At 42.9% G+C, this 23079-nt stretch overlaps 1 protein-coding gene across 9 annotated transcripts in view; it reads right to left on the bottom strand.

Annotated features, from left to right (window-relative positions):
- Positions 1 to 16123, bottom strand: part of ATP2B2 (ATPase plasma membrane Ca2+ transporting 2) — a 388712-nt gene extending 372589 nt beyond the window's left edge. For all 9 annotated transcript variants that reach the window (XM_065687047.1, XM_065687048.1, XM_065687049.1 and 6 more), the window contains exon 1: positions 15853 to 16123. The gene's annotated coding sequence lies outside the window, so the exon portion shown is untranslated. The remainder of the gene's footprint in view (positions 1 to 15852) is intronic.
- Between the last annotated feature and the right edge of the window lie 6956 nt (positions 16124 to 23079).

Below are 23079 nucleotides of genomic sequence, written 5' to 3'. Positions count from 1 at the left end.
TATACCTGTGACCCACTGAATTAGAAAACCAACTGCCATAAAATTGTAACTCAACCAAATCTCAGACTAACACAGCAGAGTAATTGTTACAAAAATAAATCTACAAATCCCCTTAAAAATTGAAAGACACAAGCAATATGCTTTGTCATTTTAGTAAAACAGTAAAATGCTCCTTAGTAAATCTTATGCATTCTAAATTAAGTCTGTAGGTCCTGGCAATCATCCTATTTTGTGTCACATCTCAGATCATGTAGTTTTGCTGAAAGTTATTTTCCTTTAAAATACCTAAGCACCTCAAACTTTCTGACCTTGAAATCACCAGAAGCTATCTAGTCAAATTATAGAAATTTCGATAATAGAACTTTCTAAATTCTCTCCTTTTGTGCTTTATGTACATTCAGTAATCAGACTGTCGCTGTTCAAAGTTAACAAATCAAATTTCATTTTGCCCTCTTCTAAATCCCCTGACTATTCCCAAGTTGGCTCTCTTTTCTTCTGCTTACCTTTTTATAGCCCTTAATTTAAAGGGAAAAATCTTTCATCTCTCCTACAATTCATACAGCATTACTGTGTTCAGATTCCCTGCGCCAGAAAAACTGCCAGCCATCACAGATGAACCTCCCGTTCCCCATTGGTAGAGCTCCAGTTCAAGGCACATACGCAAAGTGGAATTCACCATGTTAGCACACCCACTGGGTCTGAGGACAACCAGCTCTTTTAACACCTGTGGAGCAACAGAGGACAGCCTTTTCCTCTGGTGAGGTCTTTCCACACACGCGTCAAGGTTCTCAATAAAGCAGGAGTGAAGAAAGTGGTTTTGTGCCACATACACCTCTCCCTTCACATCGGGCTTCCCCTCCAAGCCTCAGAATTTTAGTGGCATAAAGGAAACAGCATTTTCTATGGATTAAGGCACTGGAGATACAATATAATTACCATGGTCTTTATAACCAAATGCGGCCTAATCAGAGAGGTATCTGTCCCATAGTTTTCATTAGCAAAGCAATTCTAGCTTTAAGTCCAAGAACAAGAATGTAACTGGAAAACATATAAATATTTATAGAACCCTAAGTAACAAAATGGCTCTGAAATACTGATGGACTCATTCCAGAGTCGGTTTAATACAGCAAACAGTTCCAACTATTCCTTCAAATGTGGAGCTGAAAATACTTCTGGTGACCATCTAGCAACACAAAACCTAAGAGAAGCAAATTTCAAACTCGTTTCTTCCCTCTAATTTTAACAAGAGCTAACAAGAAACAGCAAAGCCAGAGGAGTATCACTTGCCCACATATTCTTACCTCCTAGATCTGACTGTGCACCTGCCACAGAATGACTGACAAATTATGCCTATTGAAAGCAATCAAACACAAACTACGCAGATTATAGACTAGGAAGGCAACCAGAGAAACGCTTTGCTAGCAAACATAACGAACCCCAAACAGCTCATTAGTGCATGACAAGAGTTTCCAAACTGTGGTCTGCAGGCAGCTTGCAGTTGTCACACCAAAACTCTTCTTACCAGGTTGTGAAGCACAAACGCTGCGCTGCAAGAAGTGCATGACCTGCCTCACCTCACAGCTACTTCTGGTGCTTTCGGCAGCCCCAGGCACAGGCCAGCATCAGCCATCTTGTCCCCAGAGACTCTCCTTGCCCTGCCAGTGTCTCAGCGTGATGCAAGGAGACTGCTCTGGCTTCTCCAGTCACATCCCACTTGCCACACACAGGGAGCTGCGGGAGAGGAATCCTTCAGCTCTTCGCCTTTATAGCTACTTGGCATCAACGTGACAGTGAGGAGGGGAGAAAGCAAGCTGCTTGGCTGGTTCTTGAGTTAATGCAGGCTAAACAAGCACTGCTGTAGTTTGCTCGAAGCTGGACAGTTTCCCATCTGCAGGGCTCACTATTGTAAATAAGCAGATCCCAATCACACGCTTGCTTCCTCATCCTTCTGCAACACCTTGTTGCAGATGTTGCCAAGAAGGAACCCAGGATCCTGATCCATTAATCTTGCTCCATACAACCAACCTCTGCAAAGGAGTATGTGCCAAGGGAGCTGCCAGCAGTTCCAGAACTCACTTGTCCCACAGAGCAATGCAATGCAATGCAAACAGGGCGCCTTCCTCAGGTAACCGCTGTAACCTACAGCACTTAGCCTTTCAGGCTGAACAAATTATAACTGGTGCCAAGCAAAAGGCATCACCACCAACTGCAGTCAGTCCAAGACACCATTTGCTTACTTGCCAGAGGCCAATCCAGCAGCACCCAAGCGCTGTGTTCCACACCCTGCCCGCACGCAGCAGCCGCAGGGACATCCCAGCAGGAAGCCTGGAGCCAGGGAGCAGGATTTTCCCAAGCGTACCGGTGCAGACCCCACGTTTTGGCAGCAAGGGAACTGCAGGGGTCTCTGCGCGAAGAGACCGGCTCCACCGCAACCCCCCTTGAGTCGCGGCGGAGCGTGCCTGTGAGCCACAGGGAGCACGTGGTGCCGCAATGGCGGCGGCCGCCAGACGGGAGCGGTGCGGCGGCGGGGGTGGAGACACGGCTGCAGGGGCCGGGGGCATTACTGAGAGGAAGGGGTTCTGGAAGGGCGAGGGACAAGGAGCAGCAGGAGATGCCTGCCTTCACCCCTCAGCTCGCTCAGGGAGGAGTGCGGCCCCCAGCGACAACGAGGGAGGGGAAAGGGCTGTGCGGTGAAGCTGACACTGGCGAAGGCCAGGAAAGGTGCTTCCCCCAGGTGTTCCAGTTCTTGCCATCTTCGTTTCCCAGCCCGCAATCAAGTGTTTGGTTACCTGTGTGCAGTCCGTTTTTCCCAGCAAGTGATCTCTCCATCTTTGTTCTGACCCATGAGCTTTCCAGCTCCTTCCTATTTTGCCCACTGTGGCAAAGGAGCAAGCAAGAAGCTAAATGGATGCTTTGCTCCTAGCTGGAGCCAACCCACCACGCCAGAGCATATGGTAAAGGACTGCATGGTTCATTGCCACACTCCACAGCAGTGTGCACAGTCTCCATCACTAACGGCGTAGACTTGTAATTACATGCGAGGAAGTCACCAAGGACATAAACACAGGCCCCAGTCCTTCCCCTTTCTTCCAGTGACCCACTGCAGCCATAGTTTCTTGGTTATCTGCTACAGGTCTCAAGTTTCAGACCAAGTGTCCATACCCTGGTAGGTACAGCACAGGCATTCTGCAGACATCTCTTCAGCCAGAAATCCATTATATGGTTACCTGCAACCAGACGGGCTGGCCTGCCGTGCAAAAGTAATGTGTTCTAGCCCCACATCCCAATTCACACCAACACACGTCCCAGCTTCTGCTGGCAGCGCAGTGAAGGTCCAGTACCAGCAGCTTTGCCCTAGTGAATGAGCTGCTGAGGGAGAATGACACCCGAAGACTCTGTCCTGTACTCACCCCCCGGTGTAGCATGCACAGGTGGAACATGCACATTTAATTAACTCACATTACAGCTAAGTTTTGCTTTGCTTACAAAAATGACAACTGTTTAGGTAGCACGAACCCCATTCTCAAACTACTTTAGGTATTTTTGTACTGTGTTGGAACTCTTTTTCCAAATGCATTTGGAAACAAAACATTTGGAATTTGGAATCAAAACACTTATATTCTCTTCTAACATGCTTCAGGTCTTGCTTATCTTATCCATAACAATGAGTGTTAGAGGATCAAAAACTCTTACCTTTAAAATCTTCACCTCAAAGCCTTCAAGCAAGGCCACCGGATTTCATAAATTGTCATCAAATCCACCCACTTGGCTGCCTTATTTACCTTTGAAGACCAACAAAAAATATAGCCAAGTCCTTTGATCAAGGGCAACGCAGCATCCATAAATAATATTGCTGTTGCTGGTATTCTCCATTTTTTCTTCATACTTTTTCTTTAAAGAATCTGTGTTATTTACAAGTCTACACAATATTCTGATTACACTGCGTTACCTTTTTCCAGTAAGGAACCAGTACACTGGGAGCACAAAACCTTTTCCCTTTCCTCACAAGGCAGCAGGGGCAGAAAGACATTTCACACAGATCTATCTTGCAGGTTTGTATCTACAGAATAACAGAACAAAAGTATAAATAATTTCTGAGCAAGTCCAGAAAGTTCTTTCTATTTCCAGTATCTTGTTGGAGATAAAAACCTAAGCTTTTCACTGAAAATGCAAAGACAAATCACATAAAGCATACCTCCATAAGAAAGTATCCCTAGTATAGGGATATTTTTTACCTACATTTAACCTTGCCTAAATTTAACTGTGGCCAACTTATCAGAGTGTCCAGCCATGAATACATGGGCCACAGTTAAGCTTTTTTGCTTTCTGAGAAACAGGAATTGAGAACTTACAGCACATTAGCCAAGCTTGGATTTTGAATGCAGAATGCAAAGTGGTAGCATGCATCTTTGTTCATGACTTTGTAAATTCTTAATCTTCCTCTTCTTTACCAGCAGTCTTTCCAAAGAGCAAACAATCAAACCCAAAATGCTTTGCTGTGTCAGCACAGCCTCAGTTGGAGTGCTAAGAGCCAGTTAACAGAAAGACAATGAATGCGTGAAAACAGGAAAAAAGAAGACTGAATCTGTTGGGTTTGGTTTGTTTGAATTTTATTAAAGCATACATGAAAACTACTAAGAGTATTAAAAGGATCAGCCTGCAGAAATAATAATCTTGTTTTATTTATAGTCAGGGTCATGGGAAGTCTGTCCAGATATGTATAAAAAAATACAGCTTCCCAGATTAGTTTTGGTAACAGAATTTGAAGAATGAACTGCTGTGGGAAAGTTTAAATTCTCATCAAATACACCTGAGTGTCCGTGCTCCAAAGAGTTTGTACTTCCTGGCACTCATTCAGCAGCAAGTATGTAGGCAATTGTAAATGTGAGTGTAGCCAGGACAAGTTTTTACGGTAACCCAGTTTTTACTATGAGTACATGCAACTGTAGTGCGTACAGACTGCAGTTTGTGATCATGGCTAATTACAGCATGATTAAAATACTATTTGAATTAATAAATTTGGCAAAAAAAAAACCAAACCACAATTACTTTATTAGATTAATTAATAAAAGCAATCACGAGCCTTCTATTAAATATCCCATAACAGAAGTCTACTGCAATCACGAGCCTTCTATTAAATATCCCATAACAGAAGTCTACTGCACATGGTATTAAAGTAACACTTATCTCTACAAAGAATGTTGATAGCAAAAGGATGCTTTTCTTGTGTAGTTATTGCATTGTTAGATGCTTGCACAACAAAATTCATCTTCTGTCACTTCTGCTTCACAGTTTAAAAAGCTGCTTGTTCTGAGTACTGCATAATGAAAGTACATCATCACAAACAAAGCAGTATGGAACAGAGGCTGAACCTCAAGACAGTCATTGACCTTGAAGAAATTATTCTATCTCAAATCAGTTTATATTCTTATGTGCCCCGTCATTCACCCTGCTGCTGTACTTGGGTAAGCGGAGAGGTTCTGTCCTCTGTCGTGTTATAATTGGACAGGTAAGATGTCTGTAATTAACACACTTCCATCTGGACAGCCATAGCTGTGGCTTCAGACAATCTTTACACAAACACTACCAGACTTGCATCATCACTGTATTGACGAATTGTATTCATCCTTATGAAAGTTTTCCTTTCATAAAGGTATGCTTTTTGGTTTTATCCTTTCAGGAAAATCAGTAAAAGATGCTGAATCTTAACAGTAAATCCACATAGTGGCATATTCTCCAAGGCATCCAAGCTACAGGCTACCATCTCTGGAAGCAGCTTTCTGCTAACCTTGCAGAATCTGGCAGACTGTGACCGGAGCCTTGAACATAATATATCCATTTAAAACAACAAGGAGACATCAGCACGTTCTAGCAGGCCCTCATGTCCTATACCACAAGGAAGAGGAATAAGGGTACCTTTGTAATTCCATAAAGCAGAATCATATTCTCTGCAGCACATTCAATAATCCACTCTGTTCTTGCTGTTCACTGCAGGAAATGAATAGACCCTAGATGACAACAAGTTCTGTGTCACGCAGAACAGGTGCCCACCTGCACCAGGGTGCCTCAGGAAGCATTCCCCTTTGAGATGACTGCCATGGGACTGTTTTTTCTCTTCAGAAATGCTGCAGTTATCTTTGTCAACACTGCAGGTAGGTAAAATGTTGGTGCCAGGTGCCTGCCAGCTGGAATGGAGCCTGGAATGCAGCACCTACGGTCCCAACTGTTCTGTATCTCTTCCATTACATTCTCAAAGACACAAGTTTGGCCACTGCCAAAGTCATTAACTTTTCTAGTGAAGTGCATTCATTAACCATTATGAGAATCTACAGCAGCACTCAGGTAGCATGTGGTCTTACAGCATCATACTGAGGTGTATTCTTTCTCACAGACATACACCTGCCTGCATATCATATTTCCTTACTTATTAAGGTTCGTATCTACCCTTTATAGCCCATGTCCCATTTTCCTACCTTCATCAAGAATACAGCTTTGTGTTAATGCCTTCATTTGATGCGCACTGCTAGGCGGTTGGATGAAGCCTTGTGTGGGATGGTATAGTGTGAGGTGTCCCTGCCCATGGCAGGGGGGTTGGAACTAGATGATCTTGAGGTCCTTTCCAACCCTAACTATTCTATGATTCTATGATTCTACTTAGCTGTAGATTCCTAGATGAAAATATGTATACTTAATTCAACAATGATAAATTCATCACTTCTATCATTCTTTATTTCTATCACCAACTTTCCTGTCCACCTTAATCACTTCTGTCCTTAACACTGCTTGAGTGTTATACAAAGAAAAGGGCGTCTCTGGTTCTTGAAGGAGAGTAGGACAGTTCACTGAGCAACCTCTTACACCTCCTGCTCTTCTGCCTCTCACACTGCAGGGGACTGCACAAAGACTATGTATTTTCTATCACCAGCAAAGTCAAAGCTCCTCATGCTGACCCGTCAAAAACTTCCTCAACTTCTGGAACTCATTAGAAATTACAAAAGTACCTATATTACAAAATGAGACAACAGAAACACAATTAAGATGAATGCAAAGCCCAGCTCAGCCTAGCCAACCTTTTAGGCACACCTAAACCCACTGGATAATCTGTGCCTGACTCCCACCAGCCTAACACCCTCTCTTCAGAGCATCATGACAGGGCATTTGGGTGTGTGGAGCTCAACAACCCCCACATCAACATAGCAGAGGGGCAGAGGCCTAAAGCTGCCTTGTACAGAGCCACCACTTTGCCCTGCCAAGTTGCAAAAGGAAGGCTGATAAAACCTGCCCTTATTGGCCTCAGCTCAGAAGCAGGCACCAGGGCTGTTCAGCAGCAAACATTGCCAGTCTTACCTACGCAGACATACGTACCAGTTTCAGCTGCACTTCATCACATGCTTTTAAGGCCGGAGGCTTAAATATTACACAGTGTCAGTGTTGTCACTTCTCTCTCCAAGAAATGTTGTTGTCTCACCTATATAAATGTCATGCTGTAACCGAGTTCCTGTATTTCACCCTGCTTGGAAGCAGGTAAAACAGCCACATTCCTTCTCTGACATGATTAGGAAGGATATCTAGTGATGCACTGCAGCAAAGCAACAGCCCCAGGTTACCTTGCAGAGGTAGGTTTTTTTACATTAAAACATAGGTCTTTAAAGCATAACATTTTGTGAAAGGTGGATCATGCAGCAACTCCAAATTTAGGTTTCCTAATGAGATGATCTGGGAAAACATTTGTCTCACATTAATACAACCATGTCCAGCCTGATCTTCCTTTTCATAAAGTGCTCTGTGCATGTACAGAAAGCCTTTAGAAGAACATGCTCCCTTTTGCTTAAAGTATTCTAAAAATACTACTTCCTAATGAGGAGCTCATTTGCATGACAAATTCTCTGTGCACTGTCAGATACATCTTTAAATGAAGATGTCACGCTTACAGGAGTTATTCTGCACACAAATGAGTCCTCACCAAACTTTGCTTGTGACAAGTTCATTTCATTTTCATCATCATGTGCTTTGACAGGAAGGTAAGGGAATCATAGCTTTTCCCCAGTGAGAATCCTTCACTCCTACAGAATTTGGCCAAAGGAGTGCTACCCAGTTGAGTTCATCCCTACTTTCCTGGCCAAATATCTGAAAGCAACCCATCACTTACAAAGCTAACAGTTAGTACGTAGATTACCCGTGTTTTCCAGTGTCATTCTCGCAGGAGTAAATGTAATTATTAAAGAAGAAGAAAACCACTACAGGCTCTTCTTCCCCCTACACTTAAATTAATTTCAAATTAAAGAGTCCATAAAACCATTAAGGCTTTAAACTGGAGAAAAATAGCATGAACATCTCATTTAAAAAACCACAAAACCACAAAACAAAACTTGCAATGTCTGCTCTGCAAACACTGAAGCCAGTATTCTTCAGCTGTCTACACAACACAGAGGAACCTCGGTGTTGAGAGACCAACCTACATATAAGCCTTCTATCTTGAGAGAAAGCAAACTTAGGAATTAATTCCTCCTCCAAGATATGCAGAAAACATAAAATCCATCAGGAAAGCCTTGGCCGTGTCACAGAAAGTGGACAGCAGTGCAACTTCAATCACAGGTTGAAAAACTTCCCTTTCCTAACCCCACCTTTACCAATGTCGACAGCACCCATAGCGATGGTTTGGATGTGTTGCCATGGGAGAAGGCACCCCTCCTCAAGTGTTCAACCACCTCCGCAGGCCCTGCCAGTCTCAAGGCCGGGCTGGTGGGTAGTCAGGGAGCCAGCAGTAACGCTTCCCTGGACATAAAAGACACTAGATTTTCACATGACATCCCAAAAGCTTGGTGGTGGAAATAAAAGACATTTCTTACTGTACCTAAGTCTGAGAACACACAAGAGCTGTGCACCAGAAAGCTCTGACCCTGTACATTTGTCTTCTCTCTCCTCAGCCTGAAAACTTTGGGAATTGATGACGCAGTCATGAAGGAAACCAGAAAGAGACTGTTTCCACCATCACCCCACTTACTTTCTCAGATTTTATCTGCTTCAGTTTCCCACTCAAATCTTATATTAGATTCTTTTTCTTATGCTGCTTTCTCTACCTCCAAGCTTTTCCCTTTTCTTACATAATGAATAAATATTTTATAGCCAAAGAGGATTTCTACCTGTTATGCAACTCCATTTATGGGGGCAGCTTCCATCTTTTTCTTACTGATAGAGCCTTTACTGAAACCAGAAGCTGCACTAGTCCAAGACAAAGAAAAGCGTGCCTAAACAGTTATATTTATGCTACATTAAAAATGCTAAATGGCATGAAATTTCATTGCTTCAATATGCATATAGGGTTGACAATATTGAGGAAAATATTAATGTATGAATTTAAACATCAACACAACTATTAATTTCCACATTATGAGGGAGCAATTTCAGTGTGCCGAGCAGATGCACCACAGCTAAGGTGGAAAGAACAGGCATACTCTAGTTCTGAAACAGGCCAGGATACATGTACGTGCTTTGGATGCTCAGTTTTAGACGCTTCCCAGAGCCAGAGAGGTTCTGCGTAGCCTCCTCTAGAAAGTGCTTAGAACAGAGCTCACCAAAACCTTAGATGAACTCTTCCAGTTTTGGAGCGCAATCTCTGTCCAAAAGCCAAAAGCGGTTTCTTCAGCTCTGTCTACAGCTTTTAAAAATCAAAAATTAATGATTTCCACCTCTCTCTAGCCACCCGCCTGTTTGTTTACACAGAGTAAACCCACTACAGGAATTATAATGCTGGATAGAACAGGAAGGCGCCTGGGCTGTAAAAAGCGTTTTAAATGCTCATCACCATACAATCAGTCAGCAGTGGATGGCAAGAACTCTGCATAGCTGAGAGCCTGATGTTTCCAGACAGGACAGCAGCAGTGGCTACAGAGGCAGACCAAGCTGGGTGCTGATACATTCTAATCAACCTCACCAGAGGAAACACTTTCCTTATTTTATCTCAGCAGCATGTTTAGCTTCAGCACTAGGGTCTTCTGAAGAACAGTTATTTTAGATGTTAAAAATTAAAACATTAGTTGTGACTATTTCCCTCCCTTATCAGTTTGGAATTAATAACACAGAATCACAGACTGGTTCGGGTTGGAAGGGACCTTAAAGCCCACCCAGTTCCAGCCCCGTGCCACGGGCAGGGACCCCTTCCACTGGAGCAGCTTGCTCCAAGCCCCTGTGTCCAACCTGGCCTTGAGCACTGCCAGGGATGGGGCAGCCACAGCTTCTCTGGGCACCCTGTGCCAGCGCCTCAGCACCCTCCCAGGGAAGAGCTTCTGCCTAAAAGCTCATCTCAATCTCCCTCTGTTAGTTTAAAGCCATTCCCCTTGTCCTCTCCCCACCTGCCCTTGTAAAAAGTTCTCTCTCCATATACTACATACAATATATATGCATATGCTATATATATACATGTGCATGCATATCCATATCCATATACTACATATAGAGATGTTCCCTCACCAATAACATTCAGAGACAAAAATACATTAAAATGTTAGCTTTAAGTTTGATGACAGCAGTAACAATACAAAAGGTGCAGGTGTTGTACTGCCATCATCTCCTTTCAGTAGGTGTCCTGAATGTATAATATTTTAAGAAATGCAAAGAAGATTCCATAAAGCTATTAAGTTATAATTGGATCTAATATCATCAGCTGCTTTCACTTGCAGTTCTGTGCTAGAAAACAGATTACGGGAAAGAAGCCTCATGTTTTTACTCAGTTGCTTGAATCACTTCAAGGAGACCATGTAATAGTCTGAGAGGTCACATTTCTCCCATCCATGTTCAATAAATGGCAACACGGAACGGCACAAACTGGGTTTTCAAATGGGTGCAGCATCCTGGGTTCTGCATCCAAAACAACGAGTAACTAACTCTGTGCTCGGCACCAAGCACTTTACAACATGCCATGAGAGCGGGGTGTGCAGGAACCTGCACCTGCGAACGCAGAGCGCTGCTAAGGTGCTGCCAAGCACATGGATGAGCCAGGCCTGAGCTCCCTTCAGCCCCGCAGCTCCCGGAGGGTACCGCACCGCACGTGCGGCACCGCTGAGCGCAAGAACACGCAGGGCCTCAGTTCTCTGTCCTCCCTGGCGGCCTCGAACCTTGGAGGGCAGCGCTGTGCAGCACCCCGGGCACGAGTTGTGCCCGGCCTCAGCACCGGCTCTCACACAGAGAGCAGCACCCTGGGCACGAGTTGTGCCTGGTCTCAGCCCCCGGCCCTCACACAGAGAGCAGCATCCCGGGCATGAGTTGTGCCTGGTCTCAGCCCCTGGACCTCACACAGAGAGCAGCACCCCAGACACAAGCTGTGCTCAGCCTCAGCCCTGGGACCCCTGGGGAGCAGCACCTCAGACATGAGTTGTGCCCAGCCTCAAGTCTGGGGAGCCCTGCAGGAAACAGCCTCCAGGAGGCTCCAGGATGTCCCTCACAAAGGCCTTTGGAGCAGCCAGCAGCCAGCAGCAGGCCAGCCTCGGGGGCTGAGCATGCCGGGATTCCCAGAGCCCTCAGACTCCACCAGACCACCAACGCTGGGCTCTTGGTCCACGTTCAGCAGATCAGACGCTGCCGAGTCAAACACAGCAGTGTAGATGTGAGCAGGAAGGTTGCGTCTGCTGCAACTGGGAAGTGCCGCATCCGGCAAGCACTGTGAGTTCAGGCATCGCTGAGCACTAAACCATCCCCTCAGCCCGCAGGAAGGGAGGCTGCTGACAGAGCCTGCGCCTCTGATCTTCATTTATCCCGAGCAGATCGCATTATCAGCTATTGGAATGAATCCTCTGCAGAGAGGGAGGTTTAACTTCTAGTCTTTTGTCCTGGATCTTTAAAACCCTTTGTAACAATAATAGCTCAAAGCCCATATTCTTTCTGTCTTAAATAGATGTCAACTCAATATTTGACGTTTGAATACAATTATCTTCTATTGAAGATAAATCAGAACTGAAGATAAGGCAAAGGATGAGGGAAGTGTTTGCCCCCTCCCCTCATGTGGGCTGTCACAACTCAAGGGCTATTGTACACATTTGAGAAAATGCCATTAGCCAGGGAGGGGGAGCAAGAGATGTATTAGCACTCACACAAATGCACCCACATATACATATATGTATTAAAAAAAGGACACTTGGCTGAAGGAGTTTGAAGAAACATAGCTGCTAAGCTAAGCTCAGGGACAAACCTGCTGAGCACCTGAAGCCCATATTGTCTATTTATCAGTTAAAGGGATGAAAAACAGGCATTCACCAACAATACGTAGTCGGGAGGGTAACAGCACGTGCACACATACTTATTCCTCCACAGATAGATATGGTTGGCAGAGAAATTACAAGACTGGAATATCACTAGCAGGGATTTGAAACAACTGGTTGGATAAGGCACCCAATGCCTTCAACCCTCAAAAAGAGAGAGAAAAGAAAGGCCAGTTTTATTTATCAGTTTCTCCCTGCAGAGAAGGGATGTCTTCAGTCTTTGAGCAAACAGAAAAGATAGAAGCAGCAGACATTGTCCAGTGACTGAGCCAGCATAAGCACCTGGTTTGGTGGCACCAGTCTCAGGGGCTTTTGCTTGTCATTAGAAAGAGAATTTTTCAAACAAATTTGAGCATCTCTAAATAACAACTCATAATGAAATGAGGGTTTATACTGCCTATGCTGTAACACACATTAAACCTGCACAACCACAGAGTTCACTCTGGATCTAATGACCTCAGCTCACTCCTGGTGCCACATGGCTTTCCATCCTGCTTTAGCATGAGCAGAATACACCTCCACTTGCCTAGACATGCACTGACGTGTTTCTGGGCGATAGCACAGGCAGGAGAGGCTAACAAATGAGAGAGGCTAACAGCCAAAGAGCAGAGCTAGCCCAGTGCTCCCACCAGGAGCAAGGAGCAGCATTACAAGCAACAATGCCAACTAGGCCTGCGAAGAGTGACAGTAGAACTCGCAGTGTCTCTAGTTAGAAGACGAATGCCCAGGATATCTGTCAATCTCGAACACGAAAACAAGCCTTGTGACATAGTTCTATACATGTGGCTGTGAAACCTTTTATATATACCATAATGTCAACTTGTTCTGCTGTTATCTCACTCTCTGGGCATAACTACCACCAATGAGTATTTTGTACTAAGAACTGCACAGACATCTACCTCCCACATTGGCAAAAAATGCTATTTACAGCTAGTTTGGTTACTGTGTAAGCCATCAGTGGTGCTGAAGGGTTAGAGATCGAGATCAACAGATCAAGGTTTTAACTCTTAAAATATATTTGGGTTATGCCCACTGAGAGTCAGGCAGTGATGGTTGATAGAAGTACTAATATGTAAAAACAATGGTAATATCACATTAACTATTCACAGAAAGAGCTAAATGCCATTTCTGTCCTGTGGAGCATTTAGTGTCTGTGTAAACTTGCCTATTCACTCCCTTCTGCTCACCCTATACTTTCCATGAGCACCATAAAAATACACTGACAAAGCAACTTCAGTGTCTTTCTACATGGCAGCACTAACATCAGCATTTCGAATGGTGGCAAGAACGCTGGGAGTGGGGGGAAGTCTCTAATGACACACAGAATCTCTAGAATCAGTACTTCATCCCTAGCAAGCACGATTCAGACTTCAACCAAACTGCTGATTAGTCCTGTGTTAAGTCTGGTACCAAAAAACTGGAAGACCCTACAAGATACTTTGATCCTTTTGAACAGCCATGCAAACATTTAGCTGCCACTTCTCATTTCTTGTCTTGAATTCCAAGAGGAGTAAAACTGCAACACAACTCTGATTTCATTTTCTGTGCAGAATAGAACCTTTGAAAGGTTGATTGTAACTGAAAGTTAAAAAGGAACAAGAAGCATTTAAAGAGATTTCAAAGCTGCACAAATGAGGTTTTAATCTTCTTTCGTACTTTATCCCACTCCTATACGAAAACACATTCTAAGGAGTGTTTCACAGGCTGCGCTCCTCTGAGAGTTAAAATTCGCTGCTCTGTTTTTTTTCTTGAAGGCCAACTGTATGCTCCATTTAGTTCTGCCTTCCCACTCACACACAACACTTCAAAACTTACAAGTTACAGCAGTATCAACTGCTTAGATAAAATTTATTCCCTCTTCCAGAAAACCTTGCTTCTCTTTAACCTGCAGCCACTGCAGTTACTGTAAAGCTATTACTGTCAGGTTTCACATGCACACTGAAGTCCACCACAGTGAGTAGAAAAGTTCCTTTAAAACACATAATCAACAAAAAGCAGGAGGTGATGTAACCCCTCTAAAGGGAAGCTTTGTCCAGGCACAAGTCTAGTCACAGCTCCGTGAAAGAGATTGCAGGACTCACTAAGACATTTGAAAACCATCAGCTTCTGCAGCTAGAAATACCAGTGTGCCTCAGAAAAGGCTGCTGTAACTAGCACAGGGATGTTTAGCCAGAAAATTGTGTGCTTTTGACAAAGTTTTAAAGGGTGTTGCATAGCAAGCTGAGGCCTTAAAATAATATATTCATTAAGATAGTTATTCATTCCTAATGACAGGACAAGGGGGAACAGCTTTACCCTAACAGAGGGGAGATTGAGATGAGCTCTTAGGCAGAAGCTCTTTCCTGTGAGGGTGCTGAAGCGCTGGCACAGAGAAGCTGTGGCTGCCCCATCCCTGGCAGTGCTCAAGGCCAGGTTGGACACAGGGGCTTGGAGCACCCTGCTCTAGTGGAAGGTGTCCCTGCCCGTGGCAGGGGTTGGAACTGGGTGGGCTTTAAGGTCCCTTCCAACCCAAACGAGTGTGGGACTCTATAATTCTCTAAAGCAATTCAAAACCAGCCTTTTCTAATACAATAATATTCCCCCGCTGTTCAGGAGCTTTCAGGAGCTGATGGATGCTCCTGAAAGACCTGTGAGGCAGCTTGCATGCCCAAGTCCCATGTCCTACACACTGCAGTGAGGTAAGCAGAGGAAAAAAGTACATAAGAGGAGGGGGAAGGATACAAGAGGGGAAAAGGCTTTTATTTTATTCATATTTCAGTCTTCTTGCTCATCATGAGCAAGACTCCTCAAGTATTAATTCTGCTTTCCAGAAATGACACCAAGAGGCAATTTTGAGTTATCATTCCAAAATATGGGCTAATTTTAGGATGAATAACATGCTATTAACTTGAATGCAATTATACCCATTTGCACCAGAAGTGAAATATAATGCACTATTTTAGACTTTTCAAGCAAATATTTGACTAAACTGGTTTACAGCAATGCACGGGAAGACACTATAAAACAACAACATCACTTTTGTCACCTACAGCACCCATTTAAATCTTAGTTTTTACATAAATAGAAGTTCCAGAGAATACCTGCAAGGCTCCTAGAGCAGAGGCTTTTGAGAAATCCACAGCCATCCAAACTAAAAATGTTTACTTCTTTTTGCTTTTCTTTTACAAAGTTTCTGCATTATACATGCGCAGTAGAAATACCTTTGCCTCAAACTAATTGAAATCATCAATCTGGAGCAACGAGAAAATAAAGCACTCAAGAAAAAGCAAAAACTAAAGTTTACAGCTTACCACCCTCGACCCAGGCAGCCTAAACCTGATTTTACACAGTAAATCTCAAGTATTAATGTTGCCCACCATCATCCTGTAAGAGCAACTAATCTCCTTAGCTGCAATCCACTGACTGGAAACATATTGAATACACTGTGTGAGCAGTTTGAAACGACAACAAAGTGCCAGAGAGAGACCATAAAAGTCCCATAAAACATTCTGTAAGAAGGGAAAGGAAGGGAGAGCTAGACATGGGCAGCGGTGACCAGACCAAATCAAGAACAAAAACCGGTGAGCCTCAAGATTTGTACCAGTTCCAATGGACCTACCTCAGCACGGAAATTTTCTATTTTCCCTTGGGAAGTAGGAGATGGCACCTTGTGCACGTCCTTTCCATCCTCTTCACAGATGCAGAATATTCAAGTGGCTTGAAGTTCTAGGAGTTCTTTTGAAATGCCCACAAGTTTTAGTTTGGTTTTGTTGCAAACGATACTCTGAAAAGCTCAGCACACTGCTCCTGCAGGCCCAACCCTGGGGTTTGCATCAGACCAGGCTATGTTCTTGCTGGGTGCCAGGCCCTATTTAGTACCTGCACTTGGTGAGAACCACTGGCAACTGGAGAAACAAAGGGAGCAAATGGGAGAGGGAGAAGCAGCCTGGGTGAAATTCTGACCCAATTCAAGTCAGCTGTGATTGATTTAAATCACTAATGAGCAAAAACCAAGCCACCTCCTTTCCTTTTCTAGCTCATTCAGGGAAATAAAAGCTTCTTTTACCATTTGGATTGGAATAATTTTGGACTGGTTTGATTTTTCATGACACTACCTTGCCTCAGAAACCACCTACAAACCATTAGCAATAACTGCTTGTTCGCGTCCTGAGGAAGTGAGCTCCAGCCATTCCATTCAGTACCTCTCCTGACAAATGCTACCTCAGTGGTTTTGTGCTCTGTTTTAAAAAGCTGTTTTTCTGTGTTCAGATAAATTACTCATCTGATATGAGGGCTGTACATGTTTGGTGCTCTCTAAACATACCCCTGGTTCAGGCCACTCCGGCAGCAACTTCAGAGATCTGTTCTTCATAGAAGAGTAGAAAAAGCTTCAATATTTGTGAGGTGTGGAAAAGCTTTGCATCAACCATGTGAAATCCATCTAAATAAATGTCATTAAAGTCAAAGCAGATGGCACTTAGCTTGTGGTCAGTACCATGGGATCCATGGAAATAAACCGTTTCTGCCTTTATAAGTCAGTCATGTCTACCCAAAGAGAAGAATGTTCAAGGCAGTCACCACGTGATTCGTAGCTGGTGGCATTACTTTATTTAAATAGAACATTCATTTAGCAACGCAACACTGATTTCCTTTAAGCTGACTTACCTTTCTGTAAGAATTATTAACCAGAGAAAACATTTTTTCCCCCTCAACCACACTGCCTCAATCCACTTTGCCTTCCATCTTTTTTATATTTGTATTTTGCTTCTACTGAAAAAGAGAAACAAAAAAAATCTCTCCCAGAAATTAGATTTGACAAAAATTATATCACTGAAATACAAGCAGTCAGGTGATGATGAATCCATTCCCCGGGCTCCATTCCCCATCATCCAGAAGCTACCTTGGGTTTCAGAAGAGAACACCATTAACTTTCATTGCCTCTGGTAGAAAACCTGCTGAGCTTATTTCAGAAGGCATTAGCTTCTATCCACTATGGGCCAGCTGTCAGCATAAAGACAAGGCAACAGAGATTATTAAGAATATAACTGGAACACTGCAAGAAGCTGTGCATAGGAGCTTCAGATAGTTTAGGAGAGCACTGTACAATGCACCAGGAAAAAACCAAATCACATTCCCATCAGAACATTATCTCCTTCATGTTAACGAGTGTGGATGAAAAGCATCAGTGTTGAATCCTTGATAGTGCAAGTGAAAACTGTACCTGCAGACACAGGAGAAAGCACACAGCGAGTATTTTTTTGTAATGTGGACTTTTGTCAAATTGGAAGCGCATTGAAAAGACAAGTACAACCTATTAGGCAAAGGAAAGCAATCATTATGTCCCCACTTGCCAGAAAGACGACAAACTCTCATGGAAGCATTTGATGCTGCTAAGTATTACCATTTTTCATCGTGGGATTTAATACATCGCTTGGCTTAGGTGACACTGTGATTTAGGGAGGTTTACTTTTCCCTGGTTTGAAGCAGGTTGGCTAAGAAAGACAGTCTTCTGTATACTAATACCAAGAAACCAAATTTTAACCAAAAAATGAACCCCAAGCACAGCAACTTCTAAACATCCTTTTCTCAATGACAGTGTTGATGCAGGAATTGTTCCGTACTTCATTAGTCCCATATTTTTCTTGTGTCTTATGAACCCCAACTGAGACATGTTTTGACCAGCATGTTCCTTATTCACTCACACTTTGAAACAGGATCATGAAAAAGAGCAAAATACACCTGCCATAGCTCAGCTGTCTCTGAAGTTCAGAGACAAGAGGCTGAAGAAGAGATGACTGTGCACTGCAGAACTACCATACCCAAAATATCTCAGGGTACTGAGATCGATTCACACAGAGGGATCTTTCCAGAACGGTGCTGAAGAGCTGAATGACTAGCAGCACACAAAGCCTACACATGCAGTGTAGATGGCCAGGTTACGCTTGGAAAAGTTCAAGTGCAAAGAAGTGATAAGGGAACAAGATGCTTGTTCTGATACCTCTCACACTGACCCCATCCATATTTTATCTGATCTCTGATCCTTCAGAGCCTTCAAGAGCTGCCAAAAGCCTCACCAAAGGGGCAGCGTAGGCAGCACCAGGAGAATTTTCTTTCCAAAAGAGCCTTCCATGGGGGATTTGCCACTTGAACTCCCTCAGACTTCTACCACATTGGAATCTGATTTGGAATCATTTCACTTGCTAGTCTAGTTCCAGCAGGACTGACCACCTCTGTCTTTTATTGAGGGATTTGGACATGCAGCGTTAACCCAGGATACAAAATGTTACCTTTTTTTATGCCTCCTTTGAATGAACTGAAGCAACAGACTTTATTCCAGGCAAGCCTCAGGTTTTTAAAAACACTGAGAGAACTACAGGCAACCTGCTAAGGCAAAACATTCCTGTTGTCCAAATGCAAACAGCACTCATTCAGCAAAGGAGAGCAACCGAGCCCCAGGAAGTATGCTATATACTTTATGCTTCCTTGTGCAGAGCGTAATGAACACAAACCACTCTGCAGGTGCTGATGGCTATGAAGGCTCTAACCTTCAACAGACACTGTGCATGTGGACAGATACTCAAAGAGGTCTGCAAGAAAAGGAAGGAAGGGACTGTGCAGTTCTTGCATACAAACAAACCAACCTCCTTCTCTGTAGCACCTCTCCCCAAGATCAGACTTTACTAACTGCAGATCTTCACAATTTTCCCCATGCCTTGTCCTTCTCTTAGAACTACTTGTGAAACTCGAGCAGTGACACATGCTGCACCTGCTGATACAGCCACAAAACACAACCCACTCCCCTGCGTAAAAAAGTATGAACTCACTTGTTAAAGAACATACACATGCAGCCAAATTAGAAGAGCATTTACCATGTTCCCATTTCATCCTCCTTGCAGTTATTGCATTTCATGTACTGCAAAAAGCTAAGGAAATTGAGCTCCTTACCTATAGAAACTACTGTACTTCTTTTCTCAGATTTGTCTCCAAGAACAACCAAACGTCACGAGTGAAAGTCTAATGATATTGCACTCGTGATTCTGTTTCTATGCAGGCTAAACCTCTCTTTTCTGTTTTGCATGACTCCACCAGCTTTTTGAGATTTAAACTAATCCTATTTCACCAAAACATTTTTGTTTGCCTCAGATCCAGTTTCCCCCTCTCTCCAATGGAAGTCTGGATTCTTTTCAGTTAGCAAGCAGAGGAAATGGGGGAATACATTTACATGTTTTAAAAACTTTTGGCAAATAAGTAAAGGACGGTGGTTATAGCTCTGATGAGAATTTTAGGTCTTTAAGTCTGTCTTTTAAGTGTTCTGTTTTGGAGATGACTTAGTTCCAGATATGTGGCACACTAAAGGGTTATTTCAAATGCTTGTGAAACCCAAAGTGTATTAGCAGTGACTTGAGCTAATGCCACTGTGGTTGCAGCAGACACTGCCCACCACACTGTTGTGTCAGAAAGGTTTTCAGCAGCTACCACTGGCTGTGAGGTTGGTGAAAATTACACAGTCCTTGCTGCATTCCCTTAGTTTATTATTACCTTCCAACACAGAGGTAATCGTACAGGCATCTTACCACAACATTTTGTGGATTATCTGACAGAGACAGCTGGTATTCCTTACCCTCTCTGTTAGGCTTAGAGGTGCTTGGAAAACCTTTACTGGAGAAAATTCGATCTTCTAGAGAAGTCATTTATCCCTTGTTGTTCTGGTGAGATTTCGATTGGCAACAAAATCCCTTTTCTTTTGGGTATCAGTAAAATATACCTGCAGGGTCTGAACGTACCGGCAAAACTCTGGTCTTATCTTTCCCATGCATCACTGGGAGACAAAATTAATTGGATAGCTGGATAAAAAAATAAATCCATCACAGCTAATCTTGATCAGCTGCAAAACTGAGTCAGTGGACTTCAAGCAGTGTTGAGAATTCACAGCAAAACTTCTTCTATATAACTCAAACTATTTCTCCTTTCCTATTTGGAGACCTTGAGCAGATCCAAAGATTAATCACTGTAAAGGTTCCAGCTACATTACAAGACTGTAGCAATCAGTGATGCCATTTCAGTGATTTACACAGCCGATTCCTCTCCAGAAGAAATGGAGAGGAAAAGTGCTGCGATAAGTTCATTGCTCAGCAGAAGATTTTAATGGAAGGACAAGAAAGAAAAGCCAAGCCTGAACCAGGAATATGCCCAGATGAATATGCAAATAAGAGATTTGTGGGCAGACAATCCATTTTGTTTGGATTTTTTGACAAATAATTTTGGCCTGTGAAAAACTGCCTAACAGCTACGTTAGGCAGGGCTGTGGGAGAGCAAGGAGATCAAAGCAGAGAGACTTTGCATTTAAAACTAGGAATGATGACTAACAGATACACAAAAGTCTTCTAGAGCAAATGACAGCAAACACCACTGAGCAACATAGTCGCTGCTGTACTTGGGGTATGACTAACAGCTTTATATGGCACCTTCTCTCATCCTCTGCACTGATATCCCCCTGCCTGAAACTTAATTTTGGCAACTCTTCATTAAGTATTTCTTCCAAAGCTAAATCATTTTAATCCAAGTCTGCAACAGCAGAATTTCTAACAACTACAGCAAAAGAAGCAAGAAAAGCTTTTAGACTACTTATCAGATAGAAGGACATATTTTGCTTTTACTATATACATCATATAATAGCATATAAATCTACCGTAATAACCAGATGGTGGGAAATGCCCTGGATGAAGAAACAGCTACATTTAGTTTAGATGAAAGCCACAGAGCATGGTTCTACTCTATTCTGAATTATGCATGTGTGCTTTTCTTTATGAGCCTAAAAATAATACATGCTTTAGACTTTTAATCCATTTTGAGAACTAGAATATGAACAAATGAGTACAGACCTCTTAGATTTTCCTACTTTCAGTACTTAGGGAGGGGGTTGTCCATATCACTTCTCATGCAGTCATCCTGGAGGTAAATGGACTGAGTTTTCTTGAGAAGTCAGTAAAACTGCAGTCGATTGAAAACCTCAGTGAAGAGAATGTCATTCCTCCAGATGACATTCACTTAGCAGAGGAACATTCTGCAGAAGTCAATGGGATCAGTAATAATACAGCCAGCAAGCTGCAGGAAAAATTAAGTGTGTCTTGGGGATAGTTGGGGAGTGCAGGAACACGAAGGAGGTCATGACTACAAACAATTATTATTTGAAGTCTTATCTGACCAAGAGGCTAAGCTGGAAAAAATGTGAGAGCAAAAGTTTCAGACTATAAATCAAAGTGAAATATTTATTTTTTTGACATCTTAATGTTTCATGTCTAAATATTTTCATAATGTTATGTTTTCATTTCAAAATTCACCTAATTTTAAGAAAATCTGAAAAACAGTTTTAATTGGGCTGGCAAATATTTTAGGCTGGAAAGTAAAGCCTTATACATTGTTTTGCCAACAATTCTAGAATTGCTGCTTCAGTTCAGTGCTGGTTTTGTTTCCTGCAAAATATTTGGTTCGGCCACTAAAAATGTGAAAGCAAACAAAATTTACCAGCTTTAGCCCCGGAATAATTCGCAGGGATTTTAGTCCAGTGTGGAATTCAAGTGTGCTCCTCGCTGTGTAAAGTCATCAGTTAGGATTCTTGCAACAGAGGTGCCCATATGATTAGCATAAGAACACCCCTGCTAGTTGATACCTGTGCTGGTAGGCATAGCTATGAGGTATCTTTAAGGCCTCAGGTGTGTTCACCTTCTCTAAGCTGAAAGCAGAACTTCAGCAGGGAAAAATAAAGCAAAGATCTTTCATTTTTTAAGCACTGCTGTTCCTAAATGCTGATAGTTCTGAAAGGGCAAGACAGTAAGACTTCACAGCTTCCTCGGGGAAAATCTGGTCAATTGATTCCCGGTCTTTGATGCCATCAGCAGAAAACTGCCTCTAAGCTCTTACCTAGGTATACAGAAAAAGCACAGGCCAAGGAAACAGTTAAGAGACACACAAGTAACCAAAATTGCAGTAAGTTCGCTTTGTATAGCAACTTCTGAGGTCTTCTCTTACAGTCTCCTCCCTTCCTCAACAATTAGTATTTGCACTCCTTTGTGCACAGTTTGGAATGCTGAAAACAATTAATATTTCAGCAAGGATAAAAGGTTAGGCAGCTTGAAGTCTATTACTTACTTGCAGCCGAGGTATACCCCAGAGGGCAGTTGATACACAAACATGCTTCCAACCCGGGAGTGGAAGGACCACTTCCAAGGATGAGAAGGCAGCTCAGTCATTATTCATTTTTATTACAGCGGTACCCAGGCGCTGCATAAATATTATTTCTGTCTTAGTAGCCTCTTGCTGAGCCAACCGACAGGATGCCAATTAGTGATCACTTTCTAATCTTATTTTTGGTCCTCTAAACATCTGTTTACTGGTAAACTGACAAGAGATCTCTTTACCCATTTCAATGGCCCAAACAACGTTCCAGTTCATAAGAGCTACACTATATTTATTCTTTCTGTTAATAGTTTTGTAAGGAAACTAGGAAAATCCAAACCAAATAACAAAACCAGAAAGCTAGCTACACAGAGATGAAAGTATATGCCCACATGCAAGAATAAGCATGCAGTACATTTCTGTAGCATCTTATATCAAATTTTGTTATCATGTTGCATACGTAAATGTCAAACATATTAGCAAGATGCAAAGCAGACACAGAGAATATTTAAATGTCAGCAGAGTGTAATGGATTTCTAATTTTCGCAGTCACTTCTGCTATGTTTCTATGTTCCGTTCAGTAGTCAGATACGAAATGACATCTTTCAGAGAAATACTTAGCCTACTGCCCCTAAAACAAACAGAAAGAAGAAATCATTCCTTGTGCGCC

Source organism: Lathamus discolor, chromosome 7 (genome assembly GCF_037157495.1).
Source record: "Lathamus discolor isolate bLatDis1 chromosome 7, bLatDis1.hap1, whole genome shotgun sequence".
Lineage (NCBI taxonomy): Eukaryota > Metazoa > Chordata > Aves > Psittaciformes > Psittacidae > Lathamus > Lathamus discolor.
This window is presented reverse-complemented; position numbering and strand designations above follow the sequence as displayed.